A 23,430-nucleotide genomic window follows, 5' to 3' on the forward strand; every position below is an offset into this window, starting at 1 on the left:
GCTCACTGCTCCTCTCAAGGAGGCATAGCAAGTTAAAAAGGTCTTGAACCAAAACATTGACAACAATAAATGGGCAGACTGGTAAAACCTTGTGTGTGTAACATGTACGCTGGGAGTCGGGAAGCAAGTACAGGGAGTGAATCATTCAATAATAAATAAAACATGGAACAAACAAGAAACACGAAAAGCATACAGACATTAAACAGAAACAGAGTCAATAACGTCTGAGGAAAGAACCAAAGGGGGATTGACAGATATAGGGGAGGTAATCAGGAAGGTGATGGAGTCCAGGTGAGTGTCATGAGGCGCAGGTAATGATTTTGGCAGGTGTGCATAGTGGTGAGACAACTGGCGAAGTTGAGTGCCGGAGAGGGAGAGCGGGAGTAAATGTGACAGTGTGGGAGTTTTTTTCTTTCTTTTTGTCCTGAAAATCCCAGAACAGAACAGGGAATTATAGTTTAAGAGCAGTACGTCCATGAATCTATTCAGAAACTCCATTACCCAGTAGGCAACCAGAGCAAACGGGCAAAAGGACAGTGAGTAGTAACGTAAAGTTGTGGCAAGATACTGATATACTGATACATGACCCCTGCACTATAATACTGCGTCATCAAAGGTAGAAAAACAAATGTTTTTCCCCATCAGACAACAGCATACATGTGCAGTTCGTTAGTGAAATAAAACATTCAGTCCTTGCTGGAATAGTTGGTTCTATCAATATTAACTTAAAAGCACTGTCCAAGACAGCTGTTGGTCTTGAATACTGTCCATGTGCAATGTATACACAATATGTGAGTACAGACAGCCTGTGTCCCTCCAAACTATTTTTGTTTGCACATAGTTGATAGAAGATATTGTCAGAAATGTTGGATTTTGATTATACAACTGATTCTTGTTTTTATTGCTTTGGTCCCCCCAAAGCTGATCTTGCTTAATCAGTTTGGTCAAAATGACAGCTCATCGAAAAGAACACTACAACTCTTCAACGCCATTTTAATAAAGAAACTACATTTCCCATATTATATTATTCTCACTCCATGAGATCATCTGGTGCCCATATTACCAAATTCAACAACAACATTTCAAGATCCTCTATGTCCATCATCAATGAGAAAAATCCTAACAGCTAGTGATAGCTATTGATGATGCCAGAGCCTTCTATTGACCTGGTGGAGGGAGTTTGTGCCCTCAGAGATGTAGGGTACATAATGCCTCAGAGTGCATATACAGTATACATTAGTAGAACCTAGAGAGGCAGCATTCCTTGGGCTAGGATCACAGGCTGCACTCCAAATACCACCCTATTCCCTACATAGTGCTTTACTTTTGACCGGAACCCTGGTCAAAAGTAGTGCACTATATAGGGAATAGGGTGCTTTTTGGGACGCATCCCACAGACTGCCTGTATTTCAACATACCCCACTGGGACAGTGAACTGAAGTACCCTGTCTGGCTTCTTGGCAGGCTACGAGGGAGCTTGAAATCACGTATTTATCAACCAGTCGAAGGCACGAAAGTCCATGAATTCTTGACGTGGACATCGGGGGGTTGCCAGGAAAAGCGGTGATAGATAAAGCGGGACTGCGGTAACACACTGAAGGTCAAGTCGCCAGATGTGAATTACAAGGGAAAGGTTGAGGAGGGGGCATAAGAGGAGGGGGAGAGGGATATAAAAGGATGAGGGGAAAGTGAATGGAGGAGAGGAGGGCTAGTGAGGAGAGAGAGCGGAGGAGATAGATAGAGGGAAAGATAAAAGAGAGAGAACTGAACAAAATGCTTGTTTTCTCAGAGGACAAAAGAGAGGGAGGTCTCTATGGGGATAACAAGCGGTGGGTGTACAAAGAGTGGGGGGGTATATTTGGTCGTCCTGTTCTGAGGTGGTCCGAATCCTCTGGCTCGGGTTTCAAGGGCCTTCAACGCCTCTGTTGTGAGAGGGGGGTTTAGACCTGTGTGTGCGTCCAGGAAAACCAACAAACACACTGCAAGGTCTATTTAAGTCCCCCAGTCAAAAAAACACAAACATCTCGAAACCCGAGCGGCCGCCCGAGCGGACTTGTCTAGCTCGAGGGTGAGCAGGGGACATACATTTTGTTTTTGGATGCGTGAGTGTGTGACAAAGTAATGAAACGACTCTAGACTCAGTCTGCTTCCTTCTGAGTCTATTGAACTCAGCCATTCCCACTAGGTGCCATATAAGGAGGATGCAAATGAGCTAACTTTCACTAAGCTAGCTAGCATGTGGCTAATTGCTCACTGCGGTGCTGAGCTCACCCTTTGATGAGGAGGAGGCAAGCACAGACTGCTAGGAGAGAGAGTAATGATCAGTGCCCTTATCTAGTGGCACAGCACACAAGCTATCCTACCCTACCAGCCTCCTTAGGCTTAGTAAGGAGACGCAAACTTTCCCCCTACTGACATGTAATCAATAGGGGAATTTTGGTTCCGTTTGCGAAGTGCAATATAAGCATGAATATAAGCATGAACAAATCCGATAAAGTTAAACAGACTCATACAGGCAGGGCCATGTTTTGGCCAGAAGAAAACAGGGAAATCGCTCTATACAGTACCCTAAACATAACAGCCACGGGGTCCTGTTTAGGACAAAACAACATTAGTATTCTATAGGACTTCTGTAAAGCTTACACTCAGAGTCTCTTCTAATGCATGAAACGAGAGCGTTTACACACATCCAAACTTGGAATAGGATCACATTAACGTTTAAGTCGTCGAGCAGACGCTCTTATCCAGAGCGACTTACAGGACCAATTAGGGTTACGTGCCTTGCTCAAGGGCACATCGACAGATTATTCACCTAGTCGGCTCAGGGATTCAAACCAGCGACCTATCAGTTACTGGCCCATCGCTCTTAACCGGTAGGTTACCTGCAGGATCTGGACAATAAAGGACAAGCCAGAGAAATAAAGCAACGTCCACACACTATTCTAATGTATCTGAAAGCGAACATGCTCCAGGTACAACCTTCAGATGGTTTATGGCTATGCCGAGGCAAACAAAGTGAACATAAACCCTCGTGCAAAGGCACACATTCATTTGAAGTTAAAAACAGGGGAGCCTACGGTAAGTAAAAACACAAGGAGGACGCTGGCTTTATGGTTCGTATCGTCTCATAAACGACGTGCGACTGCAAGACATCTCCCATCAGACAAAAATGTACACTTGACTATTTCCTGTACTTCTTCTGTGATAGTAGTTACAGTGCAGCTCTTCAATAGGAGGCTATAAAGAAAGACAATATGACTGTAGGTCGCTGAGGTGCAGTGCACAAATCAAAGGCTTTTTTGTCTCGTTGGAACCAAAGCAAAGTAGTGCTGCAACCGGTGCCATAAACGTACCATTTCCATATGTACTCAGATTGCTGTACTCACTGGGTATGCAGTATTTAGTCTGTTGTGCAAAACCAAAAGCAAATGTACCATTGCTTAGTTAATTACAGTAACTGTTAATGGCCTGCAATAACACAATTGTGTTTACCCAAAGCAAATGCTCTGCAATAAGGATTCCATTTACAAACTGTTATCTCCTCAAATAACACACCACAATAGGCTTACCAAACCGTTTTTATGGGACATTAATATAACAGACTTCATAATACATTTTATTGTCACATACACCAGAGAGGTGCAGTGAAATGTGATGTTTTACAGGGTCAGCCACGGTTGTACGGAGCCCCTGGAACAAATGAGGGTTAAGTGCCTAGCTCAAGGGCACATCAACAGATTTTTTTACCTTGTCGGCTCGGTTCACCGAACCAGCGACCTTTCGGTTACTGGCCCAAAGCTCTAACTGCCAGGCTACCTGGCACCCTATTAGATCTGTTCATAACTCTTGAGCTTACTACAAGCTCTAAACAGACGCAAGATTCGGAGTGTTGCAATGTCGTCACAAAATAATACGCCCCTGCAGTCGACATACTTTTTGACGACCTGAAAATAGAGATCCACACTATCATTCCTTCTGCAGCCGTATGGGGGCGGTGTTGTCGCTTGGTTCCTTGATCTGATCTATAGGCTGTTCATCAAAGTAGATATTTTGCATTGATAACCAAATAGAATCTCAGCGACTGTTCAAACAGTACACCAAACAGCAAGAATCCACCCAAAAGGGTATTTTGTTTAGAACTTAGAACTTGTGATTCCAGGCTATTGTGAAATGGTAGAACCTGCTATAGCCAACAAGCTAGCCATGTGCTTTTTTCTCCAAAACATGATGACGTTCTATTATTAGCTGATATGGGATTGAAAACACAAGCAGCACATCAAACAGGGATCATGTTTTAGGTTACATGACCAGGTTACACCGGCAAGTATAAGAATATCTGACAGGTCATATTGTTTTATTATAAATCAGATTATTTCACATGGAGATGTGGGAAGCTGAAAAGCCTGTTTTAGCTAGGTTTAAGCCAGCTAGCTACTACTAGAAAGGAAAGGCGACTTATTCTTGCTTTCACAAAATGAAAAGACAAAAATAAAATACTTTGCTATCGCCCCTTGTGAATGGGAGTGGGACCGGCAAGGATATCATGTTACCAAACAGTGTCCGCTACTCCAAAAATCCCACTCCACCCATCGGCACGCACGTAGATCAACAAAGTGAAGTTTGTAGTAACCTTTACACAAATTTCATTCACAGAGGTACAAGCTTTCACATTTATGTACAATAAAGAACAGAATCTTAATTCCATGTATAAATGTACATTTTGATTGCAATCAAAATACTTCTACTGCAGTTGGCAGAAGACATTTTTGGACTGTTTATTACTAGCGTTCAGAGTGACATTCTGTATTTTGAGATATTAAAGTAAAGTACAGTTGGTCAGAGTGGAAGTCTGTATGTTGAGAGACACTGAAGTAATATACAGTAGGCCCAAGACAGTAAATCACCAATGTACAGCAGATATTCATCATATTGGCATCTTCGGTTGAATGTCATTTAGATTTAGCTGTTGTTTTATAAATGTTGACAGGACTATTTCATTTAAAAAATCATATTGTATTCTACTCCTTGACCTGTGCTAGATCTAACTCCTCTACACCCGCAGAATGCCCCAACCAGGGTCCACGCTCTCCAGCCATCCAGCTAGCCTTGCAAAACAAGTACTTGTAGGCCTAACCACAGATTAACATTTCACCAACATCCTCAAAAGACCACAGTACAGTCAATCTATGGAGCCACCTGTGTATTCACAGTCATGAGCGCCAATGTGTTCTACAGCTGCGACCTGATAAAAATCCACAAATCCACGTTGACAGGTGAGTGGACCGGGGGTTGGCCAGAGTAAAGGCCATACTGACCCAGATCTAGACTGGGTCCATCTCTGCTGGTCTCTAGGTGGTCGGGAGTTTCCCTCTCCATCTCTCTATAAAGTCCTACTGACAGCATCTCCATATACAGTAATACAGTACAAACATTGATTTATGGCAATAAATTGATTTATAAGAATTAAAATGCGAATGTATTTTTGAATGTATTTCTACACAGGCGGACGGGAAGGGACGCTTGCACACCACAGTCATGTTACTGTTAGTAGGTGATAAATCACTCGGCTCCACTGTGAGGATACGGCATACGGCGGTGGGTTTAGAAATTAAAACACGGAACGTTGTTTGCTCGGGGAGGGGTCTGGGGGGGGGGGGGGAAATATATAAACTGCAGGCAATTCCTGTTAGGGGTACACGCAATCCGGCAATACGTCCCGGCAGTATGTCCTCCTTGGCAAAGACCGGCGTTTCGTCAAGGGTGAAACTGAAAATATATAGCCTGATAAAACATGATAAATGAGTTGAGGGTGTCAGAGATGTTTGGATGTAAACTCCGTGTTAAGTTATTTCATACGGAATGAAACCAGGCCGCCACTATCATTGTTATCAGTTGTTAACCTCTACCGACCACCAAACCCGGATCCGGGATCCCCCCCAGCATAATTGCTGACTAGCATAGCCTAGCCTAAAGTTACAGGGATATCATAAAAAAAATTGTTCATGAAATCACAAGTCCAAGACACCAAATGAAAGATACAGATCTTGTGATTCAAGCCGTCATCTCTGATTTGTAAAATGTTTTACAGGGAAGACAAAATATGTAAATCTATTAGCTAACCACTGTTAGCAAAAGACAACAATTTTTTTACTCCACCATTTTCTTACTGCATCAGTAGCTATCACCAATTCGGCTAAACTAAGATATTGATAGCCACTAACAAAGAAAAAACTCATCAGATGACAGTCTGATAACATATTTATTGTATAGGATAGGTTTTGTTAGAAAAATGTGCATATTTCAGGTATAAATCATAGTTTGCTATTGCAGCCACCATCACAAATCTCACCAAAGCGACTAGAATTACTACAGAAAGCAACTTGTATTACCAATTTACTCATCATAAAACATTTCTTAAAAATACACAGCACATAGCAATGGAAAGACACAGATCTAGTGAATTCAGACAACATTTCAGATTTTCTAAGTGTTTTACGGCGAAAACACAATAAATCGTTATATTAGCATACCACATATGCAAACGTTACCCCAGCATGAATTCAAGCCAAAGAGAGCGATAACGTAATCATCGCCAAAATATATTAATTTTTTCACTAACCTTCTCAGAATTCTTCCGATGACACTCCTGTAACATCATATTACAACATACATATATTGTTTGTTCGAAAATGTGCATATTTAGCCATAAAAAACCGTGGTTATACAATGAAAATAGTAGCAAATCAAGCCTCAAAATGTCTGACGTCATCTTTCAGAGTGATCTAGTTTAATTGAAAGCTAATCATATACTTGACTAAAAAATACAGGGTTGACAGGAATCGAAAGACAAATTAGTTCTTAATGCAATCGCTGATTTACATTTTTTAAATTATCCTTACTTTTCAATACAGGTTGCGCCAAGCGAAGCTATAGAAAACAAAATGGCGCCATAAGCGTTTAAAATTTTTCGACAGAAACACGATTTATCATCATAAATTGTTCTTACTGTGAGCTGTTCTTCCATCAGAATCTTGGGCAAAGAATCCTTTCTTGGGTCTAATCGTCTTTTGGTCGAAAGATGTCCTCTTGTCCGTCGAAATGCCCACTAACGTTCGACCGGGACCCCGAAACGTGCCCGGCGCTTCAAAGTGCAACACAAAGCAATGCCTCAAAATCGCACTAAACGGATATAAATTGCTATAAAACGGTTTAAATTAACTACCTTATGATGTTTTTAACACCTCTAACGAGTAAAAACATGACCAGAGAAATATTACTGGCTAAACTAAAGCTTGGAAGGAGGCGAGTCCGATGTCCTTCGCGCGCAAGGCGCAGGCAGCAAAGGGAAGCTACTTCCGGTATTTGCTGTTTTATACAGCCCCTGATTGCGCAATCGACTCCATTCAAATCGTCATCACGCACTGACATCCAGGGGAAGACGTAAGACGTGTCTGTTTCTCCATAGCATTTACACGGACCTTCAAACTGACTCCAGATCAGTGGCCAAAATGTTTGAAATCTGACTCCCTATCATGAAAAGTGCTGTAGATTGAGTTCTGTTTCACTCAGAGACAAAATTCCAACGGCTATAGAAGCTAGAGACTGTTTTCTATCCAATAATAATAATAATATGCATATTGTACGAGCAAGAATTGAGTAGGAAGCCGTTTAATCTGTAGTGCAAATTATGCTAATGTGAAACAGCACCCCCTATAGTGGCAAGAAGTTTTAAACACCCCTACCCTTCTAGTCAAAATAATATTTATGATTTGTGTCACGAAAGTATTTTACGTACATTTTGTCTAACACATGGTTGACCTTGTATAGTCCGCGAGGGGCAATTTGGATGTAGAATCTACATCTTGTCAGTTATTTGTCCACAGCTTCAGTCTCTAATTCCCAAATGACTCAATTTAACATTATCAGATAGATCCATCAGGAAAATATCAGCAACATCAATTGTCACTACTGTTTTGTCTCACTGCGTAATCTTGTTTGACTTCCATACGTCATGCATGCATTTCCCAGAGCTTAGCATCTTGACGGTTCAATAGGTTAATTAAAGGATCAACAGGGGTTCAAGTGTTCACTTAGACTACTACATGAACTCAACTAGTCGACCCTTATGAGACGCTATGGATCTCAGCTCAAGCCTAGTTGACCTGCTGTGGCCTAGTCAGGGTAATTGGGTACGTGTTTCTCTAGGCCTCCCTCCCCTCTCCTTTGTTCTATAACTAGGTTGGTTAGGAAAACAAACAGTCTTTGAATTGATTTCCCACCCTGTCGCCTTTCAAACGTACCGATGTTCACAGATAAAAACATCTCCAGTGCCTTCAGAAATCATTCATACCCCTTGACTTATTCAACATTTTGTTGTGATACAGCCTGAATTGAAAATGGATTAAATGGTGAAAAAAAAATGTCTCACCCAACTACAGTACACACAATACGCCATAATGACAAAGTGAAAGAATTTCAAGAAGAATTGACATTCCAAGGACAAGGACACTTGTTTTGGTCATTCATAAAAATCTGTCAGTAAATTTAAGATGACAGGTACATCAATACGTTAAGCTAAGGACTAAGATAAGACATGTCTGCTGTCTCCAGTCTGTCGTTAGTTAAGTTTCCCAGTATTGTGTAAGATAGCCCTATGGGCCCTGATCAAAAGTAGTGGACTACGTAGGGAATATGGTGCCATTTGGAACGAAGCCCCAGTCTAACTCCATGGCTCTGTGATGTACACACACAGATAACAGAGCAAATCCCCCAAAATTCTCCCCTGAAACCAACCTTAAACAACATTCTGTCAATGGAATTTTAGCCAAGTCAAAATATATATCGACCAAAGCAATGGTTGAATAACAAGAAAGACATCATCGTCGCTCTCCCAAAGTGCATCCCAAATGCTATCGAATTCAAAAGTAGTGCCCTAGGGAAAAGTCTCAAGACCGTACCATCAGAAAACACACTCATTAGCTAACAAAAGTGTCAGAGCGAATGCACTTATAAGAAATGACCTAACGACATTGACGCAGGCCAGAAAGACAATAAGACTATGGGCTAAGTCCTTGCTTGGTTTGCATCCAACATTATACTTTGCCTCATTGGTTTGAATTCCTTTTTTATGCACTCATCTGACACTCGTGTTAACTGCTTGCTCTGAAACAATCATACGATGATTGGCCCACCTTGCTGACTTTAAAAGAGGTCAAGTAGATGAGCTAAGAAGTCAACGAGACGCAGGACAGCAGTATCTGTCTCCTCTCCTCCCAAAAGAAAAAACAAAAGCCTCATTTGGTCCCATTAAAGACTGGAGAAAGGCAACCGGGAGGAATGTTCTCGTTACCTAAGCAGAAGGGCCCTGAAACAGTCGGCTTGTTTCTCCTACGGGATTATCCTTGACAGAACCTGGCAAACGTTTCTGGGAAATGGCCTGAATACCTCCCTCCTCCCCTCCCCGGTCAACTCGCTCCAATCCGCTTCTCAGCACGTTCTCATTTTTTCCCAGTTTCCCCAGGTTTTGATGCTATAGAGGGAAAACAAAGCGTTCTGTTGCCCTCGTTGGGAAGACATGCCTGTGGGATGTGACGCACCTTTCAGGGTTTGCCTTTTATGATGATGTTACCTTTTAAAACTGAGTTACAGCTAATGAGCCATTGCCTCACTCTCAATGCACACTATACGATGCTCCCGGAGGAGGTGTGAAAAATGTGCATGTTTCAATGTTCAAAACAATATCCTGGTTATATACGTTGAGTATTTATCCACGAGGTTTCAATATAAAATAATCAACCAAGACATTTCCTCAGATCCAAGTGCTTGAACACTACTTTAGACCAGAGCCCAGGGAGCCATTTCCGAGTCTCAGTACAGGTATTTTCCCTCCACTTCTCAGAAGGGTGATGTTCCTTACTATTATAGGGGCCTCTCTGATGGCCTCAGGCAGGGGAAGGCGATGAAGGGTGATGAAGGTGTACATCACGGCTGACGCCACAGGGAGCCGTCACTCAGCCACCCAGCGAACAGAGGGGCTGACACAGCTGTGGTTTTAGCTCCCATCTTTCAAGTCTGTTGTATTGTAAAAGGGTGGGGGGGGGGGGGTATAACCACATACTATAGTGTAGTAGAATAATATCAAGAGCATCAACAGATGAGAACCAAGAGGCCAAAAGTGTCAAATCTGGGGTTTCATTGGTATCCAGCAGTGCCTTTTCTCTTTTCCAACATTAGAGCATTTTCTTTGGCAGCGTACCTTTTGTATTTTTGCATTTCGATGCTCATTTCGTATATTTCTACATTCCAGTTGCTCAACGTTTGCGTGGGGTGAGGAGGACATCTTTCTTTAAGCAGGGCTCCGCTAGTCCAACGTTTGTCCACCGGCCAATCCCTGTGCAGTCACAGAGACACGGATATACGGATACATGCAAACACACACACTCGTACACTCGCAGGTGAACGCGCACACACACACATGTACTGTTCCATGTCTTCACCTCTCTCCCAATCCGATAACGGGCCTGCATCCCACTGTGTTGATTTACACCGTTTTCTTGACTATAAAATGCCTGTTTCTTTTACCCATAAAAGCTTAAGAGGATGTTGTAGTATGTCGCCAGGTTTCAGTCAGTCATGGGAATATTCAGAAAGCCTCACTCCGTCTGTCTTCCAACTCTGAAAAATTCCCCAAATTCACATTCCAAGTGGCTGTTCCGGAGGGAACCGCTGATGAGGGAAGCCAGTGACACTTCAAGATTGGTCGTGTGCGAGAGGCTATCAGCTAAGTCAACTAAGCCATCGCTACAACGCGCTCTGTCTTTCGTAATCGGCATCTACCCTTCACATATGAACTGTGTCCCAAACACCACCCTATTCCCTATAGGGCCCTGGTCAAAAGTAGTGCATTAAATTAGGAATAGGGTGCAATTTGGGAAGAAGCCAAGGCCTTGTGCTGCTTGATTTCCTGTGTTATGGAGACACATACTTTCAACAGCTTTTGACCGAAAGAGACATAAATTCCGGGTCCTGCCGGTTTGTGCCTAATGAAAGGAATGCGTCACGGTCTAATTTGTTTTTCCACAACCTTTAAGTGCTTCGTCCTCCATTGCGAGGTTACGATAGGACGTTTGGGGAGCCACACACAACCACATACTGTAGGTCAAAGGTCAAGAAATGCCAAAGAGCGATTCATTGAGCTTCATTTGAAGAGTGGAGCAGAGCTAATATAATAGCATTAATTAAGCTGTGTCACACTGACAGATAAAAATCACACACGCAGTTGTACACTGTCACGCTATTAGAGACAACGCAAAATGGAGAACAGAGTGAATAAGTCGGTGTCCCAATGGCATCCTATTCTCTATGTAGTGCCCATGTGTAAGCCTATAGGGCTCTGGTCAAACGTAGTGCACTTCATAGGAAATAGGGTGCCATTTGGGAAACATATTCATTCTAATCTAATTGAACTTTAGGTAATTTGCTCCTTCCATCAAATAGTCTGACAGTCATCTAATGAGTGGACAGTCTGCGTCCCAAATGGCTCTCTGTTCCCTATAGACTGCACTACTTTTGGCCTGGGCCCATAGTGCTCTAGTAGTCACAATATAGGGAATAGTGCATCATTTGGGATGCCCTCTGGTGTGTTGAACTTTTCACCCACAGCTCATTGCAGAAAGCAGTACTCAACACATACCTCATCCCCATACTGTTATCTATTTTATTTATTTTTCTCCTTTGCACCCCAGTATCTCTACTTGTACACTCATCTTCTGCACATCTATCACCCCAGTGTTTAATTGCTACATTGTAATTATTCCGCCACTATGGCCTATTTATTGCCTTACCTCCGTTATCCTACCTCATTTGCACACACTGTATATAGACTTTTTCTATTGTATGACTGTATGTTTGTTTATTCCATGTGTAACTCTGGGTTGTTGTATGTGTCGAACTGCTTTGCTTTGTCTTGGCCAGGTCGCAGTTGTAAATGAGAACTTGTTCTCAACTAGCCTACCTGGTTAAATAAAGGTGAAATAACATTTAAAAAACATTTTGACGAAATAAATCACATGAATCACATCCAAATAGCTGAGTCACACATTACGGTATTATCACAGCTAACGTTTGTAAGAGTAATATTACTACCCACACAACCCCTGCTATTTTGATTACTGGATGTAGGTAGACCTACTTTTTTGTCAAACAACTCGCATTAACTCTCCTGTTGGGGGAGGGGGGAGAGAGAGAGAGAGTGTATCCTGGTCAGTGTGTGCGTGCACGTCTCTCTCTGAGCCTGCCTGGTCGTGATGGGGTGACCCATGCTACATAAACAACAGTAACAAATCCTCTGGCCTGTTCTACTGGGTAATGGCCTCTTCAAGGTCTGGTAATTACCCACAACCCTCTAGGGGAAGCAGGCTGCCTGGTCAAGGTCCTTAAGCCTGAGACATTCAGATGTTTTCGAGACGGACCTGAAAATCCTAAGACTTTAGGGCATAAACTCCCAGGCAGGCGGTTTAATGAAATACTTGAATCGTTCTATGTATGGAGAGCTGTGCTATTTGTGGCATCTGTATGAGGGGATAATATCAATTATTCTGCCTTTACTTGGTCATTGAATGTTTCCCTCAGCATTTGGACCTCAAACACGTTGCTATAGCAACCACTTGCGGAAAGCAGAACCCCACACGGGTTTAGACTTTCTCATAGGAGGAAACAGCTACATGTAATAATAACACACGGAATAATCCTACAAGTCTGTGTGAAGTAAATGTATATTTGGAGCGTGGTGGTTTTATCGCTAACACACGCGCGGGCCATATTTAATCAGGGCCAGTCGGCCGGCGTGAGGGAGAAGTATGCTCATTAAATGCAGTGTTTAGTGAACTGGGAGCCAGGCTAATCCCCATTCAGAGGTCTTAAACATAAACTTCCCAGGATGACTGATTTCCATACGAATGCCAGCAGGGCCAGAGGTTGGGATAGAAGGGGATCTGTGGGGGCCTTGTGTTGTGGTGTTGCAGCCCGGCCCTCCGCGGGTGACGTCAAAGCTGCCCAGTCTGCCTTTGGAGGTGGGTTGCTTACTGGCCTGCGAATAATTTGCAGGGTAAATACGTCAATGGCCGTGCAAGGTCAAATGGCGACCTGGTAAATTACTATTTTGATGTTTTTGATGAAGTGGGGCACTAGAACGTCAAATGATAAAAGGCTTCCTCACAGATGCATGTATGCCTCCCAAAGCCCTTCAGGAAAGAGGAAGGGGAGAGGAGGGGAAAGAGAAAGGGGAGAGGAGGGGAAAGAGGAAGGGGAGAGGAGGGGAAAGAGGAAGGTGAGAGGAGGGGAAAGGGGAAAGAAGAAGGGGAGAGGAGGGGAAAGGGGAAAGAAGAAGGGGAGAGGAGGGTAGGGGAAAGAGGAGGGGAGAGGAGGATAGGGGAAAGAAGAAGGGGAGAGGAGGGCAGGGGAAATAGGAAGGTGAGAGGAGGGTAGGGGGAAGAGGAAGGTAAGAGGAGGGTAGGGGGAAGAGGAGGTGAGGGTAGGGTAAGGGGAAGAGGAAGGGGAGAGGAGGGTAGGGTAGGGGGAAGAGGAAGGGGAGAGGAGGGTAGGGGGAAGAGGAAAGGGAGAAGAGGGTAGGGGAAAAAGGAAGGTAAGAGGAGGGTAGGGGGAAGATGAGGGGAGAGGAGGATAGGGGAAGGAAGAAGGGGGAGGAGGGTATGGAAAAGAAGAGGGAGGAGGGCAGGGGAAAGAGGAAGGTGAGAGGAGGGTAGGGGGAAGAGGAAGGTAAGAGGAGGGTAGGGGGAAGAGGAAGGTGAGGGTAAGGTAAGGGGAAGAGGAAGGGGAGAGGAGGGTAGGGTAGGGGGAAGTGGAAGGTGAGAGGAGGGTAGGGGGAAGAGGAAGGGGAGAGGAAGGTACGGTAGGGGAAAGAGGAAGGGGAGGGGAGGGTAGGGGGAAGAGGAAGGGGAGAGGAGAGGAGGGTAAGGGGAAGAGGAAGGGGAGAAGAGGATGGGGGACGAGGAAGGGGAGAGGAGGGTAGGGGAAAGAGGAAGGTGAGAGGAGGGTAGGGTGTGGGGAAGAGGAAGGGGAGAGGAGAGGAGGGTAGAGGAAAGAGGAAGGGGAGAGGAAGGGAAGGGGAAGAGGAAGGGGAGAAGAGGATGGGGGACGAGGAAGGGGAGAGGAGGGTAGGGGAAAGAGGAAGGTGAGGGTAGGGTAGGGGGAAGAGGAAGGGGAGAGAAAGGGGAGAGGAAGAGGAAGGGGAGAGGAGGGTAGGGTAGGGGGAAGAGGAAGGTGAGAGGAGGGTAGGGAGAAGAGGAAGGTGAGGGTAGGGTAGAGGGAAGAGGAAGGGGAGACGAGGGGAAGGGGAGAGGAAGAGGAAGGGGAGAGGAGGGTATGGAAGGGGAAAGAGGAAGGGGAGAGGAGGGTAAGGGGAAGAGGAAGGGGAGAGGAGGGTAAGGGGAAGAGGAAGGGGAGAGGAGGGTAGGGGGAAGAGGAAGGTGAGAGTAGGGTAGGGGGGAGAGGAAGGTGAGAGGAGGGTAGGGGGAAGAGGAAGGTGAGAGGAGGGTAGGGGGAAGAGGAAGGTGAGAAGAGGGTAGGGGGAAGAGGAAGGTGAGGATGTGGAGGGGTTGAGAGGAAGGGGAGAGGAGAGGAGGGTAGAGGAAAGAGGAAGGGGAGAGGAAGAGGAAGGGGAGAGGAGGGTACGGTAGGGGAAAGAGGAAGGGGAGGGGAGAGGAGGGGGAGGGGAAGAGGAAGGGGAGAGGAGGGTAGGGTAGGGGAAAGAGGAAGGGAAGAAGAGGGGAAGGGGTAGAGGAAGGGGAGAAGAGGATGGGGGAAGAGGAAGGGAAGAGGAGGGTAGGGTAGGGGGAAGAGTGGGGTAAGAGGAGGGTAGGGGGAAGAGGAAGGGGAGAGGAGGGTAGGGGAAGATGAAGGTTAGAGGAGGGTAGGGGGAAGAGGAAGGTGAGAGGAGGGTAGGGGAAAGAGGAAGGTGAGAGGAGGGTAGGGGAAAGAGGAAGGTGAGAGGAGGGTAGGGGGAAGAGGAAGGTAAGAGGAGGGTAGGGGGAAGAGGAAGGAGAGGGTAGGGGAAGGGGAGAGGAAGGGAAGAGGAGGGTAGGGGGAAGAGGAAGGGGAGAGGAGGGTAGGGGGAAGAGGAAGGGGAGAGGAGGGTAGGGGAAGATGAAGGTTAGAGGAGGGTAGGGGGAAGAAGAAGGTGAGAGGATGGTAGGGGGAAGAGGAAGGTGAGGGTAAGGGGAAGAGGAGGGTGAGGGTAGGGTAGGGGAAGAGGAAGGGGAGAGGAAGGGGAGAGGAGGGGAAGGGGAAGAGGAAGGAGGGAGGAAGGTAGGGGAAGAGGAAGGGGAGAGGAGGGTAGGGGAAGAGGAAGGGGAGAGGAGGGGAAGGGGAAGAGGAAGGGGAGAGGAAGGTAGGGGAAGAGGAAGGGGAGAGGAGGATAAGGGGAAGAGGAAGGGGAGAGGAGGGTACGGTAGGGGAAAGAGAAAGGGGAGGGGAGAGGAGGGTAAGGGGAAGAGGATGGGGGACGAGGAAGGAGGGAGAGGGTAGGGGAAAGAGGAAGGTGAGAGGAGGGCAGGGTGTGGGGAAGAGGAAGGGGAGAGGAGAGGAAGGAAGGGGAGAAGAGGATGGGGGACGAGGAAGGGGAGAGGAGAGGAGGGTAGGGGAGAAGAGGATGGGGGACGAGGAAGGGGAGAGGAGGGTAGGGGAAAGAGGAAGGTGAGAGGACGGTAGGGGGAAGAGGAAGGTGAGAGGAGGGTAGGGAGAAGAGGAAGGTGAGGGTAGGGAAGAGGAAGGGGAGACGAGGGGAAGGGGAGAGGAGGGTACGGTAGGGGAAAGAGGAAGGGGAGGGGAGGAGGAAGAGGAAGGGGAGAGGAGTGGAGGGTAAGGGGAAGAGGAAGAGGAAGGGGAAGAGGAAGGTTAGAGGAGGGTAGCGGGAAGAGGAAGGTGAGAGGATGGTAGGGGGAAGAGGAAGGTGAGGGTAGGGGGAAGAGGAAGGTGAGGGTAGGGTAGGGGGAAGAGGAAGGGGAGAGGACGGTAGGGGGAAGAGGAAGGTGAGGGTAGGGGGAAGAGGAAGGTGAGGGTAGGGTAGGGGGAAGAGGAAGGGGAGAGGAGAGGAGGGTAGAGGAAAGAGGAAGGGGAGAGGAAGGGGAGAGGAGGGGAAGGGGAAGAGGAAGGGGAGAGGAAGGTAGGGGAAGAGGAAGGGGAGAGGAGGGGAAGGGGAAGAGGAAGGGGAGAGGAAGGTAGGGGAAGAGGAAGGGGAGAGGAGGGGAAGGGGAAGAGGAAGGGGAGAGGAGGGTACGGTAGGGGAAAGAGGAAGGGGAGGGGAGGGGAGGGGGAAGAGGAAGGGGAGAGGAGAGGAGGGTAAGGGGAAGAGGATGGGGGACGAGGAAGGGGAGAGGAGGGTAGGGGAAAGAGGAAGTTGAGAGGAGGGCAGGGTATGGGGAAGAGGAAGGGGAGAGGAGGGTACGGTAGGGGAAAGAGGAAGGGGAGGGGAGGGTAGGGTAGGGGGAGGAGGGAGGGGAGAGGAGGGGAACGGGTAGAGGAAGGGGAGAAGAGGATGGGGGACGAGGAAGGGGAGAGGAGGGTAGGGGAAAGAGGAAGGTGAGAGGAGGGGAGGGGAAAGAGGAAGGGGAGAGGAAGGTAGGGAAAGAGGAAGGGGAGAGGAGGGGAAGGGGAAGAGGAAGGGGAGAGGAGGGTACGGTAGGGGAAAGAGAAAGGGGAGGGGGAGGGTAGGGGGAAGAGGAAGGGGAGAGGAGAGGAGGGTAAGTGGAAGAGGAAGGGGAGAAGAGGATGGGAGACGAGGAAGGGGAGAGGAGGGTAGGGAAAAGAGGAAGGTGAGAGGAGGGGGACGGGAAAGAGGAAGGGGAGAGGAAGGTAGGGAAAGAGGAAGGGGAGAGGAGGGGAAGGGGAAGAGGAAGGGGAGAGGAGGGTACGGTAGGGGAAAGAGAAAGGGGAGGGGAGGGTAGGGGGAAGAGGAAGGGGAGAGGAGAGGAGGGTAAGGGGAAGAGGAAGGGGAGAAGAGGATGGGGGACGAGGAAAGGGAGAGGAGGGTAGGGGAAAGAGGAAGGTGAGAGGAGGGGAGGGGAAAGAGGAAGGGGAGAGGAAGGTAGGGAAAGAGGAAGGGGAGAGGAAGGGAAGGGGAAGAGGAAGGGGAGAGGAGGGTACGGTAGGGGAAAGAGAAAGGGGAGGGGAGGGTAGGGGGAAGAGGAAGGGGAGAGGAGAGGAGGGTAAGGGGAAGAGGAAGGGGAGAAGAGGATGGGAGACGAGGAAGGGGAGAGGAGGGTAGGGGAAAGAGGAAGGTGAGAGGAGGGTAGGGTATGGGGAAGAGGAAGGGGAGAGGAGGGTAGGGGAAAGAGGAAGGTGAGTGGAGTTTAGGGTATGGGGAAGAGGAAGGGGAGAGGAGAGGAGGGTAGAGGAAAGAGGAAGGGGAGAGGAAGGGAAGGGGAAGAGGAAGGGGAGAAGAGGATGGGGGACGAGGAAGGGGAGAGGAGGGTAGGGGAAAGAGGAAGGTGAGAGGAGGGTAGGGAGAAGAGGAAGGTGAGGGTAGGGTAGGGGGAAGAGGAAGGGGAGAGAAAGGGGAGAGGAAGAGGAAGGGGAGAGGAGGGTATGGTAGGGGAAAGAGGAAGGGGATGGGAGGGTAGGAGGAAGAGGAAGGGGAGAGGAGAGGAGGGTAAGGGGAAGAGGAAGGGGAGAGGAGGGTAGGGGGAAGAGGAAGGTGAGAGTAGGGTAGGGGGGAGAGGAAGGTGAGAGGAGGGTAGGGGGAAGAGGAAGGTGAGAGGAGGTTAGGGGGAAGAGGAAGGTGAGAAGAGGATAGGGGGAAGAGGAAGGTGAGGGTAGGGTAGGGGGAAGAGGAAGGGGAGAGGAGAGGAGGGTAGAGGAAAGAGGAAGTGGAGAGGAAGGGGAGAGGAAGAGGAAGGGGAGAGGAGGGTACGGTAGGGGAAAGAGGAAGGGGAGGGGAGGGTAGGGGGAAGAGGAAGGGGAGAGGAGAGGAGGGTAAGGGGAAGAGGAAGGGGAGAGGAGGGTAGGGGAAAGAGGAAGGGAAGAAGAGGGGAAGGGGTAGAGGAAGGGGAGAAGAGGATGGGGGACGAGGAAGGGGAGAAGAGGATGGGGGACGAGGAAGGGGCGAGGAGGGTAGGGGAAAGAGGAAGGTGAGAGGAGGGTAGGGTAGGGGAAAGAGGAAGGGAAGAAGAGGGGAAGGGGTAGAGGAAGGGGAGAAGAGGATAGGGGGACGAGGAAGGGGAGAAGAGGATGGGGGACGAGGAAGGGGCGAGGAGGGTAGGGGAAAGAGGAAGGTGAGAGGAGGGTAGGGGAAGAGGAAGGAGAGAGGAGGGTACGGTAGGGGAAAGAGGAGGGGGAGGGGAGGGTAGGGGGAAAAGGAAGGGGAGAGGAGAGGAGGGTAAGGGGAAGAGGAAGGGGAGAAGAGGATGGGGGACGAGGAAGGGGAGAGGAGGGTAGGGGAAAGAGGAAGGTGAGAGGAGGGTAGGGTGTGGGGAAGAGGAAGGGGAGAGGAGAGGAGGGGAGAGGAAAGAGGAAGGGGAGAGGAAGGGAAGGGGAAGAGGAAGGGGAGAAGAGGATGGGGGACGAGGAAGGGGAGAGGAGGGTAGGGGGAAGAGGAAGGGGAGAGAAAGGGGAGAGGAAGAGGAAGGGGAGAGGAGGGTATGGTAGGGGAAAGAGGAAGGGGAGGGTAGGGGGAAGAGGAAGGGGAGAGAAAGGGGAGAGGAAGAGGAAGGGGAGAGGAGGGTATGGTAGGGGAAAGAGGAAGGGGATGGGAGGGTAGGAGAAAGAGGAAGGGGAGAGGAGGGTAAGGGGAAGAGGAAGGGGAGAGGAGGGTAGGGGGAAGAGTAGGTGAGAGTAGGGTAGGGGGGAGAGGAAGGTGAGAGGAGGGTAGGGGGAAGAGGAAGGTGAGAGGATGTTAGGGGGAAGAGGAAGGTGACAAGAGGGTAGGGGAAGAGGAAGGTGAGGGTAGGGTAGGGGGAAGAGGAAGGGGAGAGGAGAGGAGGGGAGAGGAAAGAGGAAGGGGAGAGGAAGGGGAGAGGAAGAGGAAGGGGAGAGGAGGGTACGGTAGGGGAAAGAGGAAGGGGAGGGGAGGGTAGGGGGAAGAGGAAGGGGAGAGGAGAGGAGGGTAAGGGGAAGAGGAAGGGGAGAGGAGGGTAGGGTAGGGGAAAGAGGAAGGGAAGAAGAGGGGAAGGGGTAGAGGAAGGGGAGAAGAGGATGGGGGACGAGGAAGGGGAGAGGAGGGAAGGGGAAAGGGGAAGGTGAGAGGAGGGTAGGGGGAAGAGGAAGGTGAGAGGAGGGTAGGGGGAAGAGGAAGGTGAGAGGAGGGTAGGGGGAAGAGGAAGGTGAGAGGAGGGTAGGGGAAAGGGGAAGGTGAGAGGAGGGTAGGGGGAAGAGGAAGGTAAGAGGAGGGTAGGGGGAAGAGGAAGGAGAGGGTAGGGGAAGGGGAGAGGAAGGGAAGAGGAGGGTAGGGTAGGGGGAAGAGGAAGGTGAGAGGAGGGTAGGGGGAAGAGGAAGGGGAGAGGAGGGTAGGGGAAGAGGAAGGTTAGAGGAGGGTAGGGGGAAGAGGAAGGTGAGAGGATGGTAGGGGGAAGAGGAAGGTGAGGGTAGGGGGAAGAGGAAGGTGAGGGTAGGGTAGGGGAAGAGGAAGGGGAGAGGACGGTAGGGGTAAGAGGAAGGGGAGAGGAAGGGGAGAGGAGGTCCGGGTCGGGGCGCCAGCCCGGGGGACGCGGCGGGGCCCGGGGCCGCTGGCCGGTGCGCTGCCGGTCTGTCCGCGTCCGGGGTGTCGCGCTGGGCAGGGGCCGCGGCTCGGGCCGGCGGTCCGGTCGGGTCCCTCGGCCGGTGTCCGGTGCGTTTCGGGGCCCGGCTGGCCTGGGCGCTGGCGCGGCGTGTGTCCTTGGCCGCGTCTGGGGGCCGCGGCCGGTGCCGGTCTGGGGGTCGCGCCCGCTCCGTTTGCGCGGCGGGCCCGGTGTCTGGGGCCCGCGGCCGGTGCGCGGCTCCGGCGGTCGTGGCCGCGTCCTTGTCTCTCGCTGGGGGGCGGCGTCCGGGGCTCCGGCGGGTAGGGGCCCGCCTCCTGTGGCGCGGCCGTCGCGGGCCCGCGGCCGGTGCGCGGATGATTCGGGGCCGCGGCCGGTTGCCGGTCGTGGTCGGTGGCCGCGTGACGGGCGCGGCCGGTCGTGGCGCCGCGTCCGGTGGACGTCGGCGGTGCACTCGGCGCGGCGGGTCCGTTCGGGGCCCGCGGCCGGGGCGGTGCGGCGCTCCGCCTGCCGTTGCGGCCGGCGGTTCTGGGGCGCGGCCGGTGCGCTGCGGGTCGGGGCCGCGGCCGGATGCGGTCGGGTCCGGGGGCCGCGGCCGGGGCGCGGCCGGGCGGGTCGCCGGCCCACGCGGCCGTGGCGCGCGGGGCGCGGCCGCGGCCGGGGCGCGGCGGGTCTCGGTCCGGGGCCCCGCGTGCCGACGGGCCCGGGGCGGGTCGGGGCGGCCGGGCGGGCGCGCGCGGGGCCCGGGCTGCGGCCGGGGCGCCGCGCTTCAGGGGCGCGGCCGCGGGACGCGGCCGGGTCGGGGCCGCGGCGAGGTAGCGGCGGTTCGGGGCCCGCGGCGCACGGTGCGCGGCGGTCCGGGGGACCGCGGCCGGGCGCGGGCGGGCCGGGGCCGGCACGGGGCGCGGCGGGTCTGGTCGGGGCCCGCCGCCGGGGACGGGGGCGGGCTCGGGGGCCGCGAGCCGGTGGCCCGAGCCGTCGGGTCGCAGCGCGGGCGTCCGGGGGCCGCGCGGCCGGGCAGCGCGGCGTTCGTGGGGCTCCCAGCTGGCCGGTGGGGCGGTGGTCTGCCGAGGCCGGGGCGGGGGCCTGCGGCTCGGTGGCCGCGCGGGCGGCGGGCGCGGCGGGCGCGGCGGGTCTGGGACGCGGCCCGGCGGGCCGGGCGCGGCTCGGGCCGGGCCGGGGGTTCCGCGGCCGGTGCGCGGCGGGTAGGCGTCTGGGCCGCGGCAGGGGCGAGCCCGGGCCGGGGCGCCGGCCGGGCGGCCGCGGTCTGGGGGCCGCAGGCCGGGGCGCAGGCAGAGGTCGGGCCCGCGGCCGGTGCGCGGCGGTCGGGCGCCGCGGCCGGTGCGGGTCGGTCCGGGGGCCGCGGCCAGGTGGCGCGCCCGGGGCTCGCGCCGGCAGGGGCGCCGGCGGGTCTGGTCGGGCCCGCGGCCGGCGCGGCGGGTCCGGGGCCGCGGCCGGGGCGCGGGCGGGTCCGGGGCTGCGCCGGGTCGCGGCGGGTCGGGGGCCGCGGCCGGTGCGCGTCGGTCGGGGGGCGCGGCCCGGTGCGCGCCGGGTCGGGGCCCGCGGCCGGTGCGCGGCGGGTCGGGGCCCGCGGCCGGTGCGCGGCGGGTCGGTGGCCCGGGCGCGCGGGCCGGCGGGGCCGGGCCCGGCCGGGGCGCGGCCGGGTCCGGTCGGGGCCCGCCGCCGGGGGCGGGGCGGGTCCCGGGGGCCGCGCGCCGGGGCGCGGCGCGGCGGGTCCGGGCCGCGCGGGGCGCCGCGGCTGGGGCCCGCGCCGTGGGCAGGCGGTCGGGCCCGCGGCCGGTGCCGGCGGTTCGGGTCTGGGCGGCGGCCGGGGCGCGGCGGGTCGGGGGCCCGGCCGGGGCGCGGCCGGGTCGCGCCCGCGGCGGGGGCGGCCGGGCGGGGCCGGGCACGCGCCGCTGCGCGGGTCGGGTCTGGGGCCGCGGCCGGGGCGCGGCCGGCCGGGGCCGCGGCCGGGGCGCCGCGGCTGGGGCCGCGGCCGGGGCGCGGCGGGTCGGGCCCCGGGGCCCGGTGCGCGGCGGGTCCGGGCGCGCGGCCGGCGGCGGGTCGGGTCGGGGCCGCGGCCGGGGCGTCCGCCCGGGGCGCGGCCGCGCGCCGGGGCGCGGCGGGTCTGGTCGAGCCGGCCCGCGGCCAGGGCGCGGCGGGCCGGGCCGCGGCCCGCTGCCGGGGCGCGGGGGTCCGGGGCCGCGGCCGGTGGCGCGGCGGTCGGGGCCGCGGCCGGTGCGCGTCCGGTCGGGTGCGCGGCCGGTGGCGCGGGGGCGGGGGGTCGCGGCGGTGCGCGGCGGTCGGGGCCGACGGCCGGTGCGCCGGGGTCCGGGTGCCGCGCCGGTCGGGTCGGGTCGGGGGCCGCCGGCCGGGCGCGGGCGGCGGCGGGTCCGCTGGCCCGCGGCCGGGGCAGGCCTGGGGCGCGGCCGCGTCCGGGGCGCGGCTGGGTCCGCGTTCCGGGCCCGCCGGCCGGGGTGCGGCGGGTCGGGCCGCGGCGCGGGCGCGGCGCGGCGGGGCCGGGGCCGCGGCCTGGCCGGCGCGTCGGGTCACGGGCCCGCGGCCGGGCCGCCGCGGGGCCGTGGTCGCGGCCGGGGCGCCGCGGCTCGGGGCCGCTGGCCGGGCCGCCCGGCTGGGGCCGCGGCCGGGGCGGGCGGGTCGGGGCCCGCGGCCGGTCCGCGGCGGTCGGGTGGCCGGGACCCGTTCGCGGCGGGTCGGGGCCGCGGCCGGTGCCGGCGGGGTCGGGGCAGGGCCGGCGCGGTGCGGGGCGCGGCGGCTGCGCCGGTGCGGCATCGGGCCGCGTCGGGCGCGCCCGGTTCGGGGGCGCGGCCCGTGGCGCGGCGCGCGGGTCGCGCCCGCTGTCGGAGCGCGGGCCGGGGCGACGGCCGGCCGGGGCGCGGCGGGTCGGTCGTGGCCCCCGAGCGGGGCGGGGCGGGGCGGGGCGGCGGGGCGGGGCCGGGGCCGGGCCGCGTGCCGCGGCGGGGCGCGCTGGTCGGAGGTCTAGGGGCCCGCGGGGCGCGCTGGGGCTGGGTCGCGGCGCGGGCGCCGCTGCTGGGGGGCCGCGGCCGGGGTCGCGGCGTTGCCCCGGGGGTGCCCGCGGGCCGATGCAGCGGCGGGTCCGGGCCGCGGGTGCGGGACGGTCGCGGCCCGCGGCCGGGGGCTGCGGCCGGGGCGCGGGCGAGCGGGGTGCGCGGGTCGCTGCCCGCGGCCGTGGCGCGGCGTCGGGCCACCGCGCCGGCTGGGCGGCGCGGTGGTCGCGGCCCGCCGGCCGGAGGCGCGGCCGGGGCGCGGTCGGCGTGCGGGCGGCGGGTCGCGGCCCGCGGCCGGTGACGCCGGCCGGTCGGGGCCGCGGCCGGTGCGCGGCGCGTCGGGGTCGGGGCCCGCGGCCGGGGCAGCGAGCGGGGAGGGGCGGGGTGCAGGCAGGAGTCAGCGGAACAGCGGCAGGGGCAGGTCCGCCCTGGCTGTGAATGGATGGTGCTGGACTGTGAGATTTGGAGTATATCATCCCAAATGGCAGCCTGTTCCCTATATAGCGAACTATGAACTATACACTTGGATTAGCTAACACAACGTGCCATTGGAACACAGGAGTGATGGTTGCTGATAATGGGCCTCTGTACGCCTATGTAGATATTCCATAAAAAATCTGCCATTTCCAGCTACAATAGTCATTTACAACATTAAC

This window comes from Salvelinus namaycush, chromosome 42 (assembly GCF_016432855.1).
Source record: "Salvelinus namaycush isolate Seneca chromosome 42, SaNama_1.0, whole genome shotgun sequence".
Classification (NCBI taxonomy): Eukaryota; Metazoa; Chordata; class Actinopteri; order Salmoniformes; family Salmonidae; genus Salvelinus; species Salvelinus namaycush.